We start from the raw sequence: 20,308 nt of genomic DNA, 5'->3' as shown, positions 1-20,308 counted from the left end.
CATGGTTTGTGAGTTCGAGCCCCGCATCGGGCTCCGTGCTGAAAGCTCAGAGCCTGGAACCTGCATCTGATTCTGTGTCTCCCTCTCTCTCTGCCCCTCCCCCACTCGTGCTCTGTCTCTGTCTCAGAAATAAACATAAAATTTTTAAAAAAAAGAATAGCTAGAAGTAGAAGTCCGCTGCTCCTTTTGTTTTTAATTTAAAATTTTTTAACATTTATGTATTTTTGAGAGAGAGAGAGAGCAAGTGGGGGAAGGGACAGAGAGAGAGTGGGACATAGAATCCAAAGCAGGCTGCAAGGTTTGAGCTGTCAGCACAGAGCCCTATGCAGGGCTTGAACTCACGAGCTGGGAGAGATCGTGAGGTGAGTCAAAGTCAGATGCTTAGCCAACTGAGCCACCCAGGCACCCCTTGTTTTTAATTTAAAATATAAACAGTGCTTGCATCCTCAGCATATATACTAAAATTGGAATGATACAAAGATTAGCATGGCCTCTGAACAAGGATCACATGCAAATTCATGAAGCCTTCCCTATTTTTAAAATAAATAAACAAGCTTTTGTGATATAAACAGTGAGAGGCACCTGGGTGCCTCCATTGGTTAATCTTCGGATTTTTTAATTTGACTCAGGTCATGATCTCAAGGTCGTGAGATCAAGCTTGGGCTGTTGGGCTCTGTGCTAGGCATGGAGCCCTCTTGGGATTCTCTCTCTCTCTCTCTCTCTCTCTCTGCCCCTTTCCTCTGCTCATGCTGTCTCTGTGTCTCTTTAATAAAGGGAGGAAGGAAGGAAGGAAGGAAGGGTAATGTAAACAGTGATACAGAAGCTTCAGAATACTGAGAGATGAGTCCATGATGCCTTCTATAAAGTAATCCTGCAAAAGATGAGGTTTGAAGCTCAACAAAAATGAAAAAGTGGAGAAAATTCCCAAATATTTTGAAACCAAATAGCACATCTCTACAATAACACATGGGTTAGAGAAGGAATCAAAAGGAAAATTAGAAAGTGTTTTGAGTTGAATGAAAATGAAAATGAATTGAAATTTGTGAAATTCAGTTAAAGCATTGCTTAGAGGGAAAATCATAGGGCCAGATGATTATGTTAGAAGAGAAGAAAGATTTCAAATCCACCCATAAAATCAGAAAATTAAAACATAAAAAGAGGAAACATCAGAGGATAAATTAGTGAAAAAGAAAACAGAAAAACAATAGAGAATACCAATAAAACAAACAAAAAAACGGATTTTATGAAATCAGTAAAATTGGTAAATATCCAGACTTATTAAAGAGGAAAAATTTTTAAAAATACATATTATAAATATTAGGAATAAGAGAGGTGACATCACTAAAGATGTTACATATATTGAAAAGAAAATCAGGAGATTTCACATACAAGTTTATGGTCATAAATTTAGCAAATTATAAGAAATGGAAAAATTCTTTGAAATACACAAATCAAAAAATAAACCAAGTAGCCTCCTGGTTACTAAGTAGATTTATTTTACAGCAAAAAAAAAAAATTTGTCCACAAAGAAAACTCTAGGCTCAGATGATCTTATTAATGAATTCTACTAATGAGTTAAGAAGGAAACAGTAGAAATTCTACCATGAGAACATTCACTGATACCAAAACCACACAGTGACATTGAGAAGAAGGAAAATTATAAGACCAATATTTTTCATGTGTATAAATATTTAAATTATTTTTTAAATTTAGTAAATCATATGCTGCCATATATAAGTCATATCCAAGTGAGGTTTATCCTGAGAATGGAAACTTGTTTTAACATTTAAAAATCAATCAAGGGGCGCCTGGGTGGCGCAGTCGTTAAGCGTCCGACTTCAGCCAGGTCACGATCTCGCGGTCCGTGAGTTCGAGCCCCGCGTCGGGCTCTGGGCTGATGGCTCAGAGCCTGGAGCCTGTTTCCGATTCTGTGTCTCCCTCTCTCTCTGCCCCTCCCCCGTTCATGCTCTGTCTCTCTCTGTCCCAAAAAGAAATAAACGTTGAAAAAAAAAAAATCAATCAATAAAATTCATCATATTTACAAAATAAAAGAAAAACCATGTGATGTTCTCATGAAATGCAGATAAAGCATTTGACAAAATCCAATATCCATTCCTGATAAAAACTCTCAGCACAAAAGAAATACAAGGGACCCTCCCCAATTTATTATGAATATTTACAAAAAAACATGAAGCCAATACCATGCTTACTCCTGAAACATTGAATACTTTCCCCCTAGGGTGATGAAAAATACAAGAATATTTTCTTTTACCAGCCCTATTCACTCTCTCCTAGCCAGTGCAATAAGTCAAAGATAAAAAGACAAACAGACAGACAGACACAGATAAATGGCATCCAGTTGGAAAAGAAAAAACATGATTGTCTATACAATTCTATGGAATTTACAAAAACACTACTAGAACAAATAAGTGAGTTTATCAAGTTTGCAGAATAAAATTTTATTATACAAAATTTAATTATTTTTCTATATTAGTAAAAATCAGAAATTTCAGTTATAAAATATTATTTACAATAGCATCAAAAATTATAAAATACTTAAGGATAAATCTAACAAAATAAGTTTAAGATCTGTACACTGAAAACTATAATATGTTGCTGAAATAAAAGAAGATCTTTATTTAAAAAAATTTTAATGTTTATTCATTTTCGAGAGACAGAGAAAGACAGAGCATGAGTGGTGAAGGGTCAGAGAGAGGGAGACACAGAATCTGAAACAGGCTTCAGTCTCTGAGCTGTCAGCACAGAGCCCGACGCGGGGCTCAAACTCACAAACTGTTAGATCCTGACCTGAGCTGAAGTCGGCTGCTCAACCGACTGAGCCACCCAAGCACCCCTAAAATTAAGAATCTTTAAAATAAAGAAAGAGACCTATATCATGTTATGTGTCAGAAAATTCAGTATTTTTATAACCAATTTTTGACAGATTGGTCTATAGATGCAACACAGTGCCCTTCCAAACCCCAACAGCATTTTCTAAGAAATTGACAAGCTACTTTTAAAATTCATGTGGCAATGTAAAAGGCTAAGAATACTTAAAACAACTTTGAAAGGATTTTCTGGTTTTAAGACTTCAAATTATATAATTAAAGTTTATTCTTCAAGTTATATAATTGGCATAAAAATAGGCAAATAAATCAGTGGAACAAAATTAATCCTGAAATAGTCACGCGCCTAAATAGAAAACTGATTTTTGACCAAGGGCAAGATCAAGTCAATGGAAAACGAATAGCCTTTCAACAAACAATGCTTGAACAATTGGACATGCTTATGCTAAAATGAAAACAAACAAAACAAGACAAAACCAAAAAGCAACAGAAAAAACTTGAATCTACACTTTATATAAAAAATAAAAATAAATCTACATGTAGAATTTAAAACTATAAAACTTCTGAAAGAAAGAAAACACAGAAGAAAATGTTTATGAACTTGGATTAGGTTCACATTTCTTGGAAATGACATCAAAAGTATCACTGATAGGGGGCGCCTGGGTGGCTTAGTCGGTTAAGCGTCTGACTTCGGCTAAGGTCATGATCTTCCAGTTTGTGAGTTTGAGCCCCGGCGGGCTCTGTGCTGACAGCTCAGAGCCCGGAGCCTGTTTCGGATTCTCTCTCTCTGATCCTCCCATGCTCATGTTCTGTCTTTCTCTCTCTCTGTCTCTCAATAATGAATAAACGTTAAAAAAAATTTTTTTAAGTATCATTGATAGAAGGCCATAATACATAAATTAGATTTTATCAAAATAAAAACTTGTTTTCGGCAAGGCACAGTTAACGGAATGAAAATGTAAGACACAGACTGGGAGAAAATTTTTGCAAGTCATATATTTGCTAAAGGACTTGTGTCCAAATTTGTAAAAGCTCCAAGCTTAATAATAGGAAAACAAATGGCTCAATAAAAAATGAACCAAAGACGTGAACAGACACTTCACCAGAGAAAATATGTAGATAGCAAAAAGCACATGAAGAGATGCTCATTTTTTTCTTTTTCTCACCTTAATTTGTCATTAAGGAAAAAGGCAAATTAAAACCCCAGTGATATACCACTGTACACCTATTAGAATGACTAAAATTTAAAAAACTGACCATACCAAGTACTGGCAAGAACGTAGAGGAACTGGAGGTACTACATGTTATTAGCAGGGCTATGAAATGGTTTAACGACTTTGAAAAACAGTTTGCCAGTTTCTTAAAAAATTAGACATACATTTAGCATATGATTTCGCCATTCCATTCCCAGATATTTATCCAAGAAAAATAAAGGAATATCCATACAAAGACTTAAAAATGAATGCTCATGGCATTCATGTATCTGTAATTATACTTGTAATACTTACGCATGTATGATTTACAAAAACTAGAAACAACTCAAATATCTGTCACAGGTGAATAGATAAAGTGTTGAATATTGGTACTATGAAATACTAATCAGTGATAAAAAGAATGAACTGTTTATGTATGCAATAACATAGATGAATCTCAAAATAATCATACCGAATGACAATTCTAAAATATGCAAACAGCAAATTCAGGTTGTTGCCTGAAGGGAGAGAGAGAGAAGAACAGAAGGGAAGATTACAAAAGGGCATGAGGGAACTTTTGCATGGATATGTTGACTACCTTGATCGTACTACTGATTTCATGGCTGTCTTCATATGTCTAAACTTATAAAATTGAATGTTTTAAATGTGTGGAGTTGGTTTTGTATCTATTATTCCTCAGTAAAACTACTTCTTGAATGGATTAACCAATGTGGTATGTATATTATACATACAAACACACACACACACACACACACACACACACACACACAGTGGAACATTATTCAGCCTTGAAATGGAAGGATATTCTGACACATGCTACAACATGGATAAATCTTGAGGACATTATGCTAAGAAAAGTTAGCCAGTCACAAAAAGTCAAATCCTGTATAAATTTACTTACATACAGTATCTAAAGTAGTCCAATTCATAGAAACAGAAAGTAGAATGGTGGTTGCTAGGGCTGAGGGGAGGGGAGAATGGGGAGTTATTGTTTAATGGGTAGAGTTCAAGTTTAATAAGATGAAGAAGCGCTGGAGATTGGTTGCACAACAATGTGAATATATCTAACACTCCTCAACTATACACTTAGAACTGGTTAAGATAATAAATGCTATGTAATGTGGTATTTTGTACCAAAATTTCTAAAAACTGCCTTAAAAAAGTTCAGGAAGTTCAAGGTGTCCATTCACTCCTCCTCGCGTCCAGATGTGAGGTTCTGCCTGCCACACTCAGCATGGGTCTGTAGAGACCACTTATGGAGGCATGATGGGCAGTAACCTCATTTGAGCCTATTACAGTGGGATAGACTTTTTCTAGTCTTTAGTATAAGCATTAACAAATGAAGGAAGAAGAACTTCGGTTCAAAGAAAACTTTTGCAAAAATACTGCTAGGATGACTTATATTTTGTAAAAAGCCCCATGCAATCACTTTGTCACATTGATTCATTCTATCTTTCCCAACACAGAGAAAACGTTTTTGATAGTTGCATAGTGAAAGTCAAGAAAGGGTTCTTTGGACTCAGAAAGGGGGCTTTTCCCAAGACCGAACCAAGAGCCAAAGTGTATCATCAACTGGACCTTAAATACCAATATTTGAGAAGGGAGAGGATATTGTATCTGTGGAAACACAGTGGTCAAATCAGTTTTCAAATAAGAATAGTGAAAAATTCAATATTTTTTTGCAAATATTTACATTATCAGTTTTCCAACTTTTCAGATGTCTGTTGAAATGTCATCTCCTCAGGTAGGACTCATGATGTAACACTGCATGATGTTAACCCTCAACCCTCTTACTCTATTGCCTTACGCAACTTCATTTTTTTTTTCCTTGGAGTATTGTCAGTACCTGACATTACATTATGCAATAATTGAGTGTTTATTTGTTTACTTTCTTGCCCATAATAATATCCATGAGTGCAGAGACATTGTCCAAATATCTCATTCACACAATGTCCTTAGAGCCTAAAACAATGCCTGGCACATAGAACAGGCTGGAAAAAAAAAATGTTGCATGAATGGAGTACCAACAAGCCATTGGACTTGCGTATATCTCTTGTTGTCACAGGGCTGAGAGGGGCTTAGGAGCCAATCGGTGAGCTAGATCCTATCCTGCCATTTCTCACCCCAAACTCAGAGCACCTCATGGTCACAGACACTGTCTAACATGATCATTTGGAGTTAAGCCCATACTTCATTTTTGTTCTTTTTTATGTGTTCTATATCCCAGGCAGGTGAAAAGGTCCCTTAAAACTCACATCCTAGAAAGATTCCCCATTATAGGCTCTCTGGATATTCTTGTAAATAAAAAGAAAATCAGTGAAAAATAATTAAATTTGCATCTCTGGACCAGCAGCCTTGTTTTATTTTCTATCATAAATGTGGCTCCTGGAAAAAAAAATTCATTAGGATTTATGCAAGAAATTTCACACTGAATAAAATTCTTAGATAAAATAAAAAGTCTTCATATAAGCAGGGAGCTGACAAGGCTCTATAAACCTTGGTGTATAGACCCAGACGCAGTATCTGCTGGGTAGATTTGATGAATCACTACACAAAAAGGTACCCTCTCCTTAGCTTACCTGTGTCCCATCCCTGTGATCCCTCCTCCACTCTGGACAAGCAGGGGTAATTGTCTCAGCCCCAAGACTTCCAAGTAGACCTGAAGGTGAAGAACTTATATGGGTCCCATTAACATGAGTCTGATGGGGATATCTTGGTCCCATATAATTTAATAATGTGGTAACCTCATAAGAGGGAAGTCCTAGAACAAGTTCTCATAACTCAGCTGAGAATAAAGCAATTAGAAGTAATATGTGCTTATATCATTTCACAGCCACACCTCAAAATGCTACTAACCTGTAATTAACCACAGCTCACCATGCTCAATCATCTCCTCATATTACAGGCGCCAGAAGTTTATAATTCCTTAAGAGATGGCAAAAAAAGGAGGACTGATAAGAATCAATATGTGCTGCAAAGTTCATCTCCTTTTGCAGGTATCACAGGATGCAGGAGGTGGAAGAACTCTAATTAATGAGATGTTAGATCCTGGTCCAATCAAAATGAATAAAGGGAGGTTCTGGAGGTTAAATGATTTTCCCACATTCTGGAAGAAGACAGAGCTAGAATATAGCTGTGTCCCCCAGGGCCCCATTTCAGTACTTTTTCTACAACTACCAATAACATTCTGGATTTGTGGTGTTTAAACATTTTTATCTTTTGCAGAAGAACCCCTTCTTCAACCAAATTCCAACTCAACATGTGATGTTAGCAACAGAGAAGTGAGTAGGTGACCTGGTGAGACAATGGGGGAACTACTTTGATTTTCCTATCCACAGTTGAAGATTGGAAGGAACGTCTAAGAAGGGATTGTGAAGTCTTGAAATATGTCTTTAGTGCTCACAATGCCACTGTTCTATTTCCCTTTTCTCTCTTTGGGAGTCTGGCCTGTCCCTGTTTTCATGACGTTAGCCCCTCTGCATGCTCACCCTCTCTTTCATTTGCAGCTGAAGGTATTCAGTGTTACTTTGAATTGAAATCATTCACACTAATACTTATCCAATTGCAGTTCAATTTTTTTATAAGGCTTTACTTTCTCTTTATTTGTGAGATATAGTCTCCTCTCCCAGTGAACATTTCAAACAATTGGGTTGGATAATTATTTTGGCAAGAGACGTCTGGTCTGGGGGGTGCAGTAGAGTTGTCTAACTAGCTTCAGCTATTGTAGGCATGCATCCCAGGTAGCAATCAAGAGACACTACATAATATTTTTTCAGCTCTCCGTGCCTGGGTTGTAAAGCTCACTCTGCTAGTTACTTCCTATGCAACCTTAAGTAAATTGCTTAACTTCTCATAGTATCAATTCTCTAGTCTGCCAATTAGGCTTAAGAATTCTCCCTCAGGGGCACCTGGCTGGCTTAGTCAGTAGAGTATTTGACTCCTGATCTCAGGGTCATGAGTTCACCTCCCACGTTGGGTACAGAGTTTACTAAAACTAAAATAAAATTACATGCAAAAGAAGAAGAAGAAGAAGAAAAAGAAGAAGAAGAAGAAGAAGAACAAGAACAAGAAGAACAAGAACAAGAAGAACAAGAAGAAGAACAAGAAGAACAAGAACAAGAACAAGAACAAGAACAAGAACAAGAACAAGAACAAGAACAAGAACAAGACATCTGCTTTGGAAGACTGTTAAGAAACATTAAATATCATAAGGAGTGTGGTATATCTTGCAATTGTGAGGACAGCAAACAAACATTGATTCCATTCTCAACTCCCTTCTCCCTTTTGGAAGAGGTCAATTGAGGTGAAATGGACTGTGACTTCTGATGATCTATTCCCAATAACTGGTGGGAGGGAACAGACCACCAGCTTTTGCAACTGGAATCTATTTTTCCCAAACAAAAGCTCACCCACCCTTTCCAGGCCCTTCCCAGTCTTTGCTCCTGCTCCCCTTTGCCTTCTAGAGCACAGACTGGTTCATTCATTCAATAAATGCATGGCTCTAGTCTTGCTTATGCATGTGTGTGCACACACACACCCCCACACACACACACACAAATAAAACACAGGTTCATCACCCTAAGAAATCTACATTTCAGTTGCGATTTTATATATATACATATATGAGCTATACACTTTTCCTTTAACCACACCTATGTAAGGGTTTCACAGGGGATCAGGGGTGTTGTTGATTAGTAGGAGGTCACAGTAAAACGGTAGAATTATAGCAATAATCACAGCTTTGTCTATAAAAGAGGTGGGTGCATATGGTGCATATCATGCTCATCTTAATTTAATAAACAGCAGCATATAGTTCATTCTGTAAAGTGACATTAATTCTCATCTTTTTGTGGTCTAAAACAACTTTTCAGAAGTTAAAAAGAAAACACTACAGTAGATGGAAGCCAGCGACAAATGCAGTAGGATTTCAGTGTCGAGAGTGGCCAAATAAAGCTACAAGTCTTCCTGTCTCAGTCATACATCACTTGAAAAAGTGATGTGTCAGTCTCCTATGTAATACCTTCTCCCCTTCCCCGGCTCTGCTTGGTTCCAGAGGAAATATTTTCCAGGCTCTTCTGCCCCCAGGGTTCTGGGAAACTTAGCCAATTGGAAGGCAGTGACCAAGGACTGAAGGACAAGACAAGCAAGCAAGGTGGGGTATTTCTCCTCCTTCTCTGGGTCTTGTGGTGTTTTTGGCAGTGGCTACCATCTCCTCTGTGACAGCAGCTCCCGTTGCACAGGCCAACTGTGTTTCAGTTGCTGTGGGACCACAGTCCATCTCCCTCGTCTCACTGGCAGGTGATAGGAGCTTCCTACTGACGCTAACCTCTCTGTTGTCTTGCCATCTGCTTTTTGGATTCCTAGAGATTCTATCACCTGTGTAACCAATTCCTGATATTAAGTTTCTTCAGTTTTAAATGTTTACAGTGATAGCTGTGTGCCTGTTTTGACTTTGCCTTGTACATAGGGCTTGATCTCGCGTAAATGCACCATGCATTCAGATGTGCATTGTGTGTGTGTCTACAAGATACTGTGAGCACAGTAGAGACAAAAATTAACTTATATAGGACATCCAACACTAGCTGGCATGCAGTAGGTGTTTAATGTGCATTGCTTATAAATTAACTGGCTATAGCATTAGGAGAAATAACCTAAAAAAGTAATTCAAATATGGAAGATTCATAGCAACTATACACATTTCATGAATTTAAAAACATTTATACCCTTCACTGTATTATACATATTCACAGTAATATACATTATACATGTGTCAGAACAACAATGTTCAAAGTTTCACTTGACTAAATATATAAACTATACATAGGTACTCCCCTTGACTCTTCATGAGTTACAGTATATAATCGCCCTCTCACTACTTAAATATATGTAAATATTTTTAACATATATTTAAATAAATAAATAAATAAATAAATAAATAAATAAACAAACATACATATCACTTGACATGCAGAAGATCCCTTCCTCTAAAATCCTAACCCTAACTCTAACCCATATCTGAGAGAGTGACTTCTTGAACAGTCGATAAAAAAAGCTGAGAAGTTATCCTGGAGAAGACCCCAAACATTTAGGAACTGATAATATTTCCAAAAATGGGTGAGAAGGTAGAGAAAAAAACAGAAGGCCTGATTGAAAAAAATAATACTAATAAAAATTTTGATTCATATTTCGTTTGTAATCAATCAATATTTTTCATGGCATTATATCAACACTCTTCAGAGTTTGTAAAGCAAGTAAGAAAACAAAATTTGTAAAAACAATATCATGATACGGTATTTAATAAGATGCACAATGACTAAAGAGAGTTCACATCATTGGAAGCTGTAAAAACCTGGGAAGCTTCAGGAAGAAGGTGATCTTCACCTGTGTCTTAGAGAATGGCTGGCAGGTTGACCTCTCCCACATGCTATTCTCTCCTTCCCATTCAACTACAGTGTTTCTGCTTTCATCTGCCTGATATGCTGAGCTTTTATATAAGGTTTATTATGTATCTAAGAGCAGGTGCATTCTTTGATCTGTAACATCCCTGTAAAATATAAATACTCTGAGTTATGGACACAAACAAATAGAGAACAAAACTTTGAAATAATTTGCCATGGCAGAAAGTAGGAAACTAAGTCAGAGAAATATTTTTAGCAAAGTGCTTAGAATATTAAATCAGGATTTTTAGGAAGATTAATCAGTGATGTGGTAAGGTAGATGAAAACCATAAATTAGGGGACTATTACAATAATTAATGTGTAAGATAAAAACACCCATGACAGTGGTCACCATGCAGTGAAAAGAAGCAATGGGCACTTGAAACCTAGTAAAGAACACATTTTTAAAAAGCAATGTCATCTTGATTTATAATGAAAATAATGCTGACATGTATTAACGTTTTAAATGCCATCGAAGTTTCTAGTTGGGATACCTGGAGAAATTGTCCTATCACTTAGAGAAATTTAAGGCAGAACGAGGAAGAGAGCTAAAGAAACGCTGGACTTGGTGGGTACAAAGTCTGAGATACCAGCAAATGTCCAGCAAGATGGGAAATTTCAAGCTTGTAAAACCTTCAGACTGGATTGAGTATTTGCTAAAAGGTACATTAAACTTAATTGTAGGTGTATTACATTCTTGTCCAGCTAACTAGTTTGTCAAATACCTTAGGTGGAAAAAAAAGTCACACACAAAAAATGGTTTCTAAAGCACCAATGAGGGGAATGCGTTGATTTGTTCGTATACTTGACAGTAACGAACACTGATTTTGCTCAGCTTCAAGGTGAAGAAATTTAGGATTTCCACAGCAGTAGCCAAGTATAATCTGTTGGCTTCATCCATAATCTTCTACACGATAGTCTCTTTTGGAGAAAATTTACACTTCCTCCTCCGGCTGCCTTTATAAAAGACCGGAGTGCGTTGCACTACCTCCCCTTCGGCAGATTTAATTTTATTTTGTAATTAACAATAACTAGTTTGGGAATTATGCAGTGGTGTCTCTTGGTTTTGAATTTTCATTGAGTCTTTTTATGAAAAATTACAAACTGCTCAGAGGGACTGCTGTAGTTTGTTGCCATGGATAATTGTCTCTAAATAAACTCAGGGTAGTTAACTGGAGATGAACAGATGGAAATAAATTGATGGAAGTTGACTATTGCGCCTCTTGGCTCCTGTTTGTCACCAGCGGCACATCTTTTTATCTTGTCATGCCTGGCATTTTACACACTTGAACTTTACCAATGTCAGCTGGATCCCTCCTCAGAGCCTGCATGATACTGAGCTCCAGGGTAGAGCCCACTACCAACCTGATCAGAGCCACACTAGAGACCATGGCCTAATCACAGTTCTCTAAGCCCCGTAGAAAGGAAGGCTACACATTTCGGTATGGCTGCCTAACCTCGGCCATGTTCAACTAACCTCAGCTAGAAATGCAAGCAAGCTCTGTTTAGCATCACCATTTCTTTGCCTTTACTTTACATATGGGGAAAATTAAGCCAGGGGAAGGGAGATGATTCAGCTTAGTGTCCAGTCATTTATTGAACTAATTCCACAATGAGTTATTAAGTGCCAATGGTAGGCTACCTACTATTCTGGACACTGGGAAGACCACAGTGACAGGGTACAGGCTCTGCCCAGGTGAAGCCTGGTGGTCAGGAGCTCCCCAGCACCAGGATCACATGCCAGTGACAACAGATGGAACCAAAGAACACCAGCCAAGGCAGCCGCTACTGGATTCCAGGGGGTCTGATCCTCCCCTCCTGGGAATATCATTTTAGAATAAAAAACTATAGTATTTCGTGTTAATTTTTTTGCTCAATGCACACCAAAACTGAAAGAGTACGTTGTGCAGTTTTGGTCAGTTGATCAGTTTTACAACATCACATGGTTATTTTGTAGCATATTTTGAAAAAGAGAAACAAAGACAGGTATTATATAACGGACACGATATTATATAACGCATCAAGATTATAAGCATTGTAAGTAAAATGTGTTCCATTATGTTAATATATAAAGGTCTGGAGCTAGGAGAGGGGCAGTGGCCAGGCACCCACAGGCATCAACCACAACCACCACCAGGCGCCCAAGAAGAAGGTCCACTCCACCAAGGAGGCAACAAAGGAGGAGGACGAGAGGGAATCCACGCAGTTGTCAGCACCTGCTTCTGCAAAAGTGGAAACGAAGCCAAAAAAGCAGCAGGAAAGGATGAATCTTCAGACAAAAAAGTGCAAACAAAAAGGAAAAGGGGAGCAGAGGGAAAACAGGTGGAAGTGTGAACCACAAAACTAAAAAAGACTTATCTGCAGAAAATGGAGACGCTAAGGAGAGTCCAGCCCCTGATGAAGTAGGAGAGAAAGAAGCCAAGTCTGACTAATGTCATATGTCATGTCGTATCAGTGGTCGTTAGTTCAGGAATATTTTTACCAACTGTTTTGTAAATGCAAGTTTTTAGTAGCTCTAGAAACATTTTTAAGAAGTAGAGAATCCCACCTCATCCATTTTTTTAAGTGTAAATGCTTTTTTTTTTTTTTTTAAGAAGTGAACTAAATCATTTACTTGTTGTTTATTTTGTGGTGCCACCAGAAAAATGTAGGATATTGAACCAGAGGTTTTGATTGTCTTGGGTGTCAGTTTAACATTCCATAGATGGACGTAGTTTTTTATCCTGTAATACAAAGCATACTAAATGACAATTCAGTTGTGCATTTACTATGTCTTCAATATTTTAAATTATTTTTATTCCTGTGTTATTTTTGGTAGATTGTTCCCTAAAAAAACCTACTCCTTGATCTTGGATCCTCTTGTCAGAATTTTGTGCACTCTGTAACATCTTTGGTTGGTGCTTGCTTTTCCTAGTAACTTTGTTAATGTGCTGGGATAGGTTGAAAATTTGAATATGTAATGTACATGATAATAAACTGTGAATTAGTGGGACTTATAATATCACAACGTATCAACACTTGAAGGTATTGGTACTTAATATCCTGTCAAGGAAGATTTGCCTCCAAATTTTAAGTTAGAAAGTCACAAAGAGAGGCATCTGGGTGGCTCAGTCAGTTGAGCATCCGACTCTTGCTTTCGGCTCAGATCATGATCCCAAGGTCCTGAGATCAGGCCCTGAGTCAGCTCCTTGCTGAGCATGGAACCTGCTTTAGATCCTCTCTCTCTCCCTCTTCTTCTCCCCTGTTCATACTCTCTCTCTCTCTCTCAAAAATAATAATATATAAATAATAAAAAGTAAAAAGAAAGTGATGAATAACTTTAAAAAGAATCAAAGCTACATGGTTTTTTAGATGTTCAGCACATATGTTAAAAATTATACACAAATTGAACTGTTTGTGCACTGATCCTCAGAATGACCAATAATATCTCAGTTATGAAAGAAAACAGAAAAAATATGAAATTAGAATGTGTACAAAATTAGCTAATTCAGCCAAGTAAAGATGAAAGAGATCATCAATACAAGAGGTAATATTAACAAATATGTGGGAGAATGTTCCGATTTGTTAGTTTGTAAAAGTAAATGTAAACTTTGGAATAATTTTAAAGTATTAGCAAGTTGGGGGTGTGGGGTGGGGAATGTAACACTGCATGTTTAGGAAGTATTGTATTGTATTGCATTTGTATTGATGGTGGCATTGTAAATATCCTGCCAGCTCTACTTTAAAAATCTGGGTGCCTCAGACTCTTGGTTTTGATTCTCAGGTCATGATCTCATGGTTTATGGGACTGAGCTCTGCACTGTCAGTGTGGAGCCTGCTTGGGATTCTCTCTTTCCCACTCTGTCTCCCCCACCCCGCTGGTGCTCGTGCTCTCTCTCTTTCTCAAAATAAATAAATTAATGTTAAAAAAATATATATATGTGGAATCTGAGCACTTCCTATAAGCATCTCAGCTACACCATGGTCCAAGGCACTGCCATCTTACCTGCGTAATTGTAAAGCTTCCTAACTGGTCTCCCTGCCTTTATTCTTACCCCGTCAGACGCATTCTGCGAACAAGTCAATCCATATCATTTCTCTGTTTAAAACTCTCCAATAGCTCCCTATTTCATCTAAAGTGAAAGAAAGTCAGAGGCCGTACTGAATTCGTCAAAGCCTTATAAGATCTGGGCTCTGTTACCTGTCTGATCTCTTCTCCCACTGTTCCATTCACGGGGACTGCTTGCTCTTCCTGGGACCACAGCCATGCTAGGCATTATTCTGCCCAAGGCCAGATATCCCAGACTTTTCTCTCACCTTTTCAAGTCTTTGTTCAAATGTCACCTTCTCATCAGGCCTCTTAAGCTATCCTACTATGACATCTGCCACCCTCTGTATTGTCCAGCCTCTTCCCTGCTTTATTTTTCTTCAAGCTTACAACATAATTCGTTCATTTATTTCCTGTGTTCTTTCACCAGGATATAAGGTCCATGAGGGCAGGAGTTTCCATCTGTTGATGCCTATATTTCATTGCCTAGAATAGTGCCTGGGATATAGTAGGCACCCAATAAATATTTAGTAAGCAATGTGATAAGCCATTTATCTTAGCATTATTTAAAAGAGCAAAATAGGGGCGCCTGGGTGGCTCAGTCAGTTAAGCGGCCGACTTCGGCTCAGGTCATGATCTCGCGGTCCGTGAGTTCGAGCCCCGCGACGGGCTCTGTGCTGACTGCTCAGAGCCTGGAGCCTGTTTCAGATTCTGTGTCTCCCTCTCTCTCTCTGCCCCTCCCCTGTTCATGTTCTCTCTCTCTCTCTGTCTCAAAAATAAATAAACGTTAAAAAAAAATTTTTTAAAAAAAGCAGCCAAACTGTTTAAAAAAATAACAATAATAAAAAATAAATAAAATGCATGCCATAAATAAAATCCCCGGTAGCCCTATCTGTGGCCTTAACTATTCACACAGGAGCTCCTGGGTGGCTCAGTCAGTTAAGCGGCCCACTTTGGCTCAGGTCATGATCTCTCGGTCCGTGAGTTCGAGCCCCGCATCCGGCTCTGTGCTGACAGCTCAGAGCCTGGAGCCTGTTTCAGATTCTGTGTCTCCCTCTCTCTGACCCTCCCCCGTTCATGCTCTGTCTCTCTCTGTCTCAAAAATAAATAAACGTTAAAATTTTTTTTAAATAAATAAAATAAATAAATAAATAAAAGAGCAAAATAGTGGAAATCATTTACATGTTCAACAAAGGAATAGCTAAATGAATAATGATACTTTTCAATAGAATACCATATGCCCATTATGATAATAATATTAACTGCATCATCTGTATAAATGTTTACAATAAACTAATTTTAAAAGTAGAAAACAAGCAATCAGGACAACTAAATCAAATTGCATGTGAATATGGAATGAAAAAAATAAAAATGCCTTGTTAGAATTATGGATACAGTTTGGGTTTTTAAAAAATAATGCTTAATGTCTTTGTGACCATAAACATTTTTTAAATGAAATTGAGCTATATTGGAATATTGAAAACTGAACTAGAGTTATATTTTTAGCCAGTTGGATTCATTGTTACTTTGTGGAATTTAAGATAATAAAAAAAATTGGGGCAGCTGGGTGGCTCAGTTGGTTAAATGTCCAACTCTTGATTTCAGCTCAGGTCATGATCTCACAACTCATTAATTCAAACCTTGCATCAGGCTCTGTGCTGACAGTGTAGAGCCTGCTTAGGATTCTCTGTCTCCCTTTCTGCCCCTCCCCACTCTCTCTCTCTGTCCCTCTGAAAAATAAGCATTAAATAAATAAATAAAATAATAAAATTTAAAAATCTAACTTTATTCTGATGATTAAAACTAACAGCTTTATTTTTTAGAACAGAAAATTAAGTGATTTATTGAAAATACATTGATGAAATAAAACTTCTCTGTCCTGGGATACTGAGTTAAACTATTACAAAGTTTACTTTTACTCTGTAAAGTATGAAAATAGAGTTTTCCTTTGGCACAAAAGTAGGAGGCTGTCATTATGCTGATGATACGTATTTTATTTACATTATGTTGATAATACATACATCTACTTACATTCTTTATGTAAGTAAAATTTATGATTTTAAAATATCTTGGTGCAGAACCCTATGCAATAAAGTCTGACATCAACAAGGGAACTCAGGACTTCAGAAGAAACGTTGCTCGTGAAAAGAATTTCCCACTGATGGAGAAAGGCTGATACATTTCCAGGTACATTTATGTCTAACACAAAGGTGAAGATATTTTTTGGTTTTGCTGTAATTACTGCCATATCCTCGACCTTCTCTAAATTCCAGCAACACCCAACAGTCTTATAGTAAAGGCAGCGCAGAACCAAGTGCAACAGAACAGAGAACAGAAAACAGTCACCAGAGGTCCACTGGAGCTGGTGTGTGCATACCATGGCACATCCGAGGAAGGTGATCCTTGGAAGGGGAAGAATTGGGGGACCTTGGACCCTACTTCCTTGTGGGCAGAGGCCATGCAGGTGGGGACACTTTGATCATACACAGTTCCTTTCTGACCCTCAAGGCTATATCTTGCTATGGCTAATAAAAATTTGTGGGACAGCACCCATGGCAGTTAATTTTTTTATACAGATACAAAATAAGTAAAAATAAATGAGTAATTAATGTAAATAAATGAGTGAAAGAATGAATGTGAGAAAAGAAAAGAAAAGAGGAGGGAACAAAAAGCAAAGAAAAGAAATACCACCCCTGAATGTGAAAATCAAGAAAAAGAAAAGAGTAAGAAATGACTATAGAATATCAGAATGAAATAATTAGATAAAAAAAAAGAATTAGGAAAAGGGGGAAAAAATGAACTAAGCTAGGTTTCTAGGAAAGGAAGCCAAATGGGGCAAAAGAAAAATCCCTGGGATGCTCAGCTAGCTCCATAGAGCACTTGACTCTTGATCTCAGGGTCTTGAGTTCAGGCCCCACACTGGGTATAGAGCTTACTTAAAAAAAAAAAAAAAAAAAAAAAAAAAGACCCAGTTTTTGGAAGATAACATCAACACGTCTAGGTTTCCTCAAAATTCTGGAGGAATCACATGCAGAAGGAAGAATGTCTTCAGCCTGCAGGAGATTGGAAAGATGCCAATGGGAAGAGAAACATAAAACATTGGTTTTAAAGGTATCCAGTGAATTTGTCCTCTTATCACTTTGTATATCTAGAATCAATCACGCTGAAAGGATATTTCACTAATATTATGTTATGTACTGTGCAATAAAACACTACTTCATATTTTAGAAATCACATTATATCCAGAGGTAGATGTCAAAGAATTAGTCAACCCTTTTATGAAGGGCATCATTATTATTGCATTTAAAGGCTAATTAATATTTGGTGCCACCTGGGTGGCTCAGTCAGTTAAGCGTCTGACTTTGGCTCAGGTCATGATCTCATGGCTCATGGGTTTGAGCCCCACATTGGGCTCTGTGCTGACAGCTCATAGCCTGGAGCCAGCTTCAGATTCTGTGTCTCTTCTCTCTCCCCTCCCCTGTTCATGCTCTGTCTCTCTCTGTCTCTCAATAATAATTAAACATTAAAACATTTTAATTAAAAAAATAAAATAGATTATAGAGCAAGATCATAATGGTTCAGGGAGCAAGCGCTTGCTTATATTATGATAAATTTGGTATAAATTTAAATTGCTAAATCTAAACACCTATCCTAAAGCAATGTTTTTACATTTGTAAATACCTTAAAATTAGGTAATGTGGGGAATTGTGATTGTAATAACATAGTTGCCTAGGAGATCAAATTCTGTAAAATAAAACAGAGTCTGCATCTAGAACCCACTAACTTCTGGCAGCTTGATAAATAAATGTCCACAAGATTCCAAACCTTAAAAATTCTTGGTTTTTGCTATTTATCTCTGAGACCCATATGCTGGAAATCATGTGTATGCATGTTTTGTATTCTGCTATCTATCCCCAGCTCCTTATATTCCCTTTTTGCTAACCCAGAACATCCATGTATCTCCTACTTCTCTTATCAAGGGCCCAGGCAAGTGCTTATAGTTCTCTGCGTCTTTCTCCTTCGTCAACAGTTGGGTCTAAGTTTAACTTCCTTGTTGTTTCAGAAAAAAAGTCACCCATCAAATACTTAATTGGCAAAATGCAGCAGAAGTGTAACTGTGGACAGAAAATGATATGCTGAACTTCAGAGCAAGTCAGTACATTATGTATGTGGAGTGCAAACATAGGAAAATTCTCCTTTGTAGAGACCCTCCAGAAGTATTGAGGTCTTGATGTTACCTATACGTAAGGGCATGAAAAGGTTCAACTCCAATGGGGGAGAATTTCACATCATAGAGAGGATGCTAAACAGATTTAGACAGAAAACTGCCAAAGGTGAACCCTGCTTCTCTCCCTTTCAGGAAGCCCTGCCCTAACTCACCCAGGGAGTACTAATCAATGCACCGATCTATCTGAGAGAGGACAGAGGCCCCACCACCTAAGTCCTCCGCTATAGCATAGATTATTATAAAAGGCAGACACTTGCACTTTTTGTTGGCTTTTATGTAATGGAAACATTTAAATGTAAGTACTTACACTTCCCCTCTCTCAGCCTTTTTTGAAATATAAGCCCCCGAGTATCTCATGTATATTTAGTTGAGTGAGGTGGATGCAACGAAGAGAAGCAAAATCCAGCCTGGCCCTCTTTCTGACAGAAGCTGCCAATTTCAGTGTCTCAGAATGGGCTACGTGGGGACTGTTTACTGTTTTAAAGCATAGACTGGAAAGTGCCATATGGGAAGAAAGTGTGGGGTCACCAGATCTTCTGGATTGCCGAGGAAAGCAGAGGTATCTGGATTTTAACATGACATATTCTGACTTTCAAAGGTTGGCAACTAATTCAAATTTTTCAACACTCCATGAAGGCCACAAATACCCCTGGGCTATATTCAGCTTGCTGGCCATGAAGCGGTGACCTCAGCTTTTCATACCAAAGACTTGAGTGGCCAGAGGAGGGACTAGGAGGGAAAGTTAAGAGAGACAGAGCTTTAGATATCTGTTCTAAGGAGTGGGAATTTGGAGAGAAAGAGATTCTTAAGGGGAAATTTCAGGCCTGTTTTCAGGGTGATGAGTGGTATTACTCCATTTGTAAACACCTTCAGTGCTTTTAAAATTGGGTTTGTATTTTTTTTTCTTTTGGATGTGGTAACATGCTAATACTGGCCATAAAGTAAAAGGGAACCAGCCTGGCTATATATGCTTACATTTATAAATGATAGATATTGTAGAGCCAAGTTTTTGTGCAAAGATCATATTGGATTTCATGTCAGAGTTTATGATAAAACCACAGCTCTTGGGAATTTAGTAAGGCCTTCAAAGCCTTTCAAACACAGCACAAAGGTGTAATGCATCTCCAGGTTATTACTATTTCCAAATAGCAGATCAACCCAACACAGAGGATAAGTGCAAAAAGATGGACTGAAATGATTCCAAGACACCTGCTTCTTCTCTGATCTCCACCAGACACACGTGAGCATGTGCACACACATGTATGTGCGATTCACTGAAAAGGTATCCGCAAAAGGCTCTTCCTCCTCTGAGTATTCAATCTACCTCCACACAGAGGCAGAAATCTTTATCGTTTAACCAACCGACTAGAATACATTTTAAAATCAATCCTTAAATAGCGTGTCATCACAGAAGACCACAATTGACACTGTCAGCTATTTTACTCATTTAAATGCAGTTTTTAAATTTAGTTCTAGCAGTCTCCATAACACTATAAATATTACTTGTAAAATCTGCAATCTGCATCATGTTAAATGAGAGACTCCAGTTTAAAGAA

General features: G+C 37.7%; 1 non-coding gene and 1 pseudogene across 1 annotated transcript; both read left to right on the top strand.

The window, feature by feature from the left end:
• Nucleotides 1-12,929, top strand: part of LOC147577466 (non-histone chromosomal protein HMG-14 pseudogene) — a 30,107-nt pseudogene extending 17,178 nt beyond the window's left edge.
• On the top strand, nucleotides 435-538 carry LOC112850532 (U6 spliceosomal RNA). Its single transcript, XR_003222656.1, has one exon. It is a non-coding gene; the product is annotated as a U6 spliceosomal RNA (small nuclear RNA).
• Nucleotides 12,930-20,308: the final 7,379 nt, after the last annotated feature.

This window comes from Puma concolor, chromosome C2, assembly GCF_028749965.1.
Source record: "Puma concolor isolate L17-30 chromosome C2, mPumCon1.1.hap2, whole genome shotgun sequence".
NCBI lineage: Eukaryota > Metazoa > Chordata > Mammalia > Carnivora > Felidae > Puma > Puma concolor.
The sequence above is the reverse complement of the archived record's forward strand: the minus strand, read 5'-3'. Positions and strand labels throughout refer to the sequence as shown.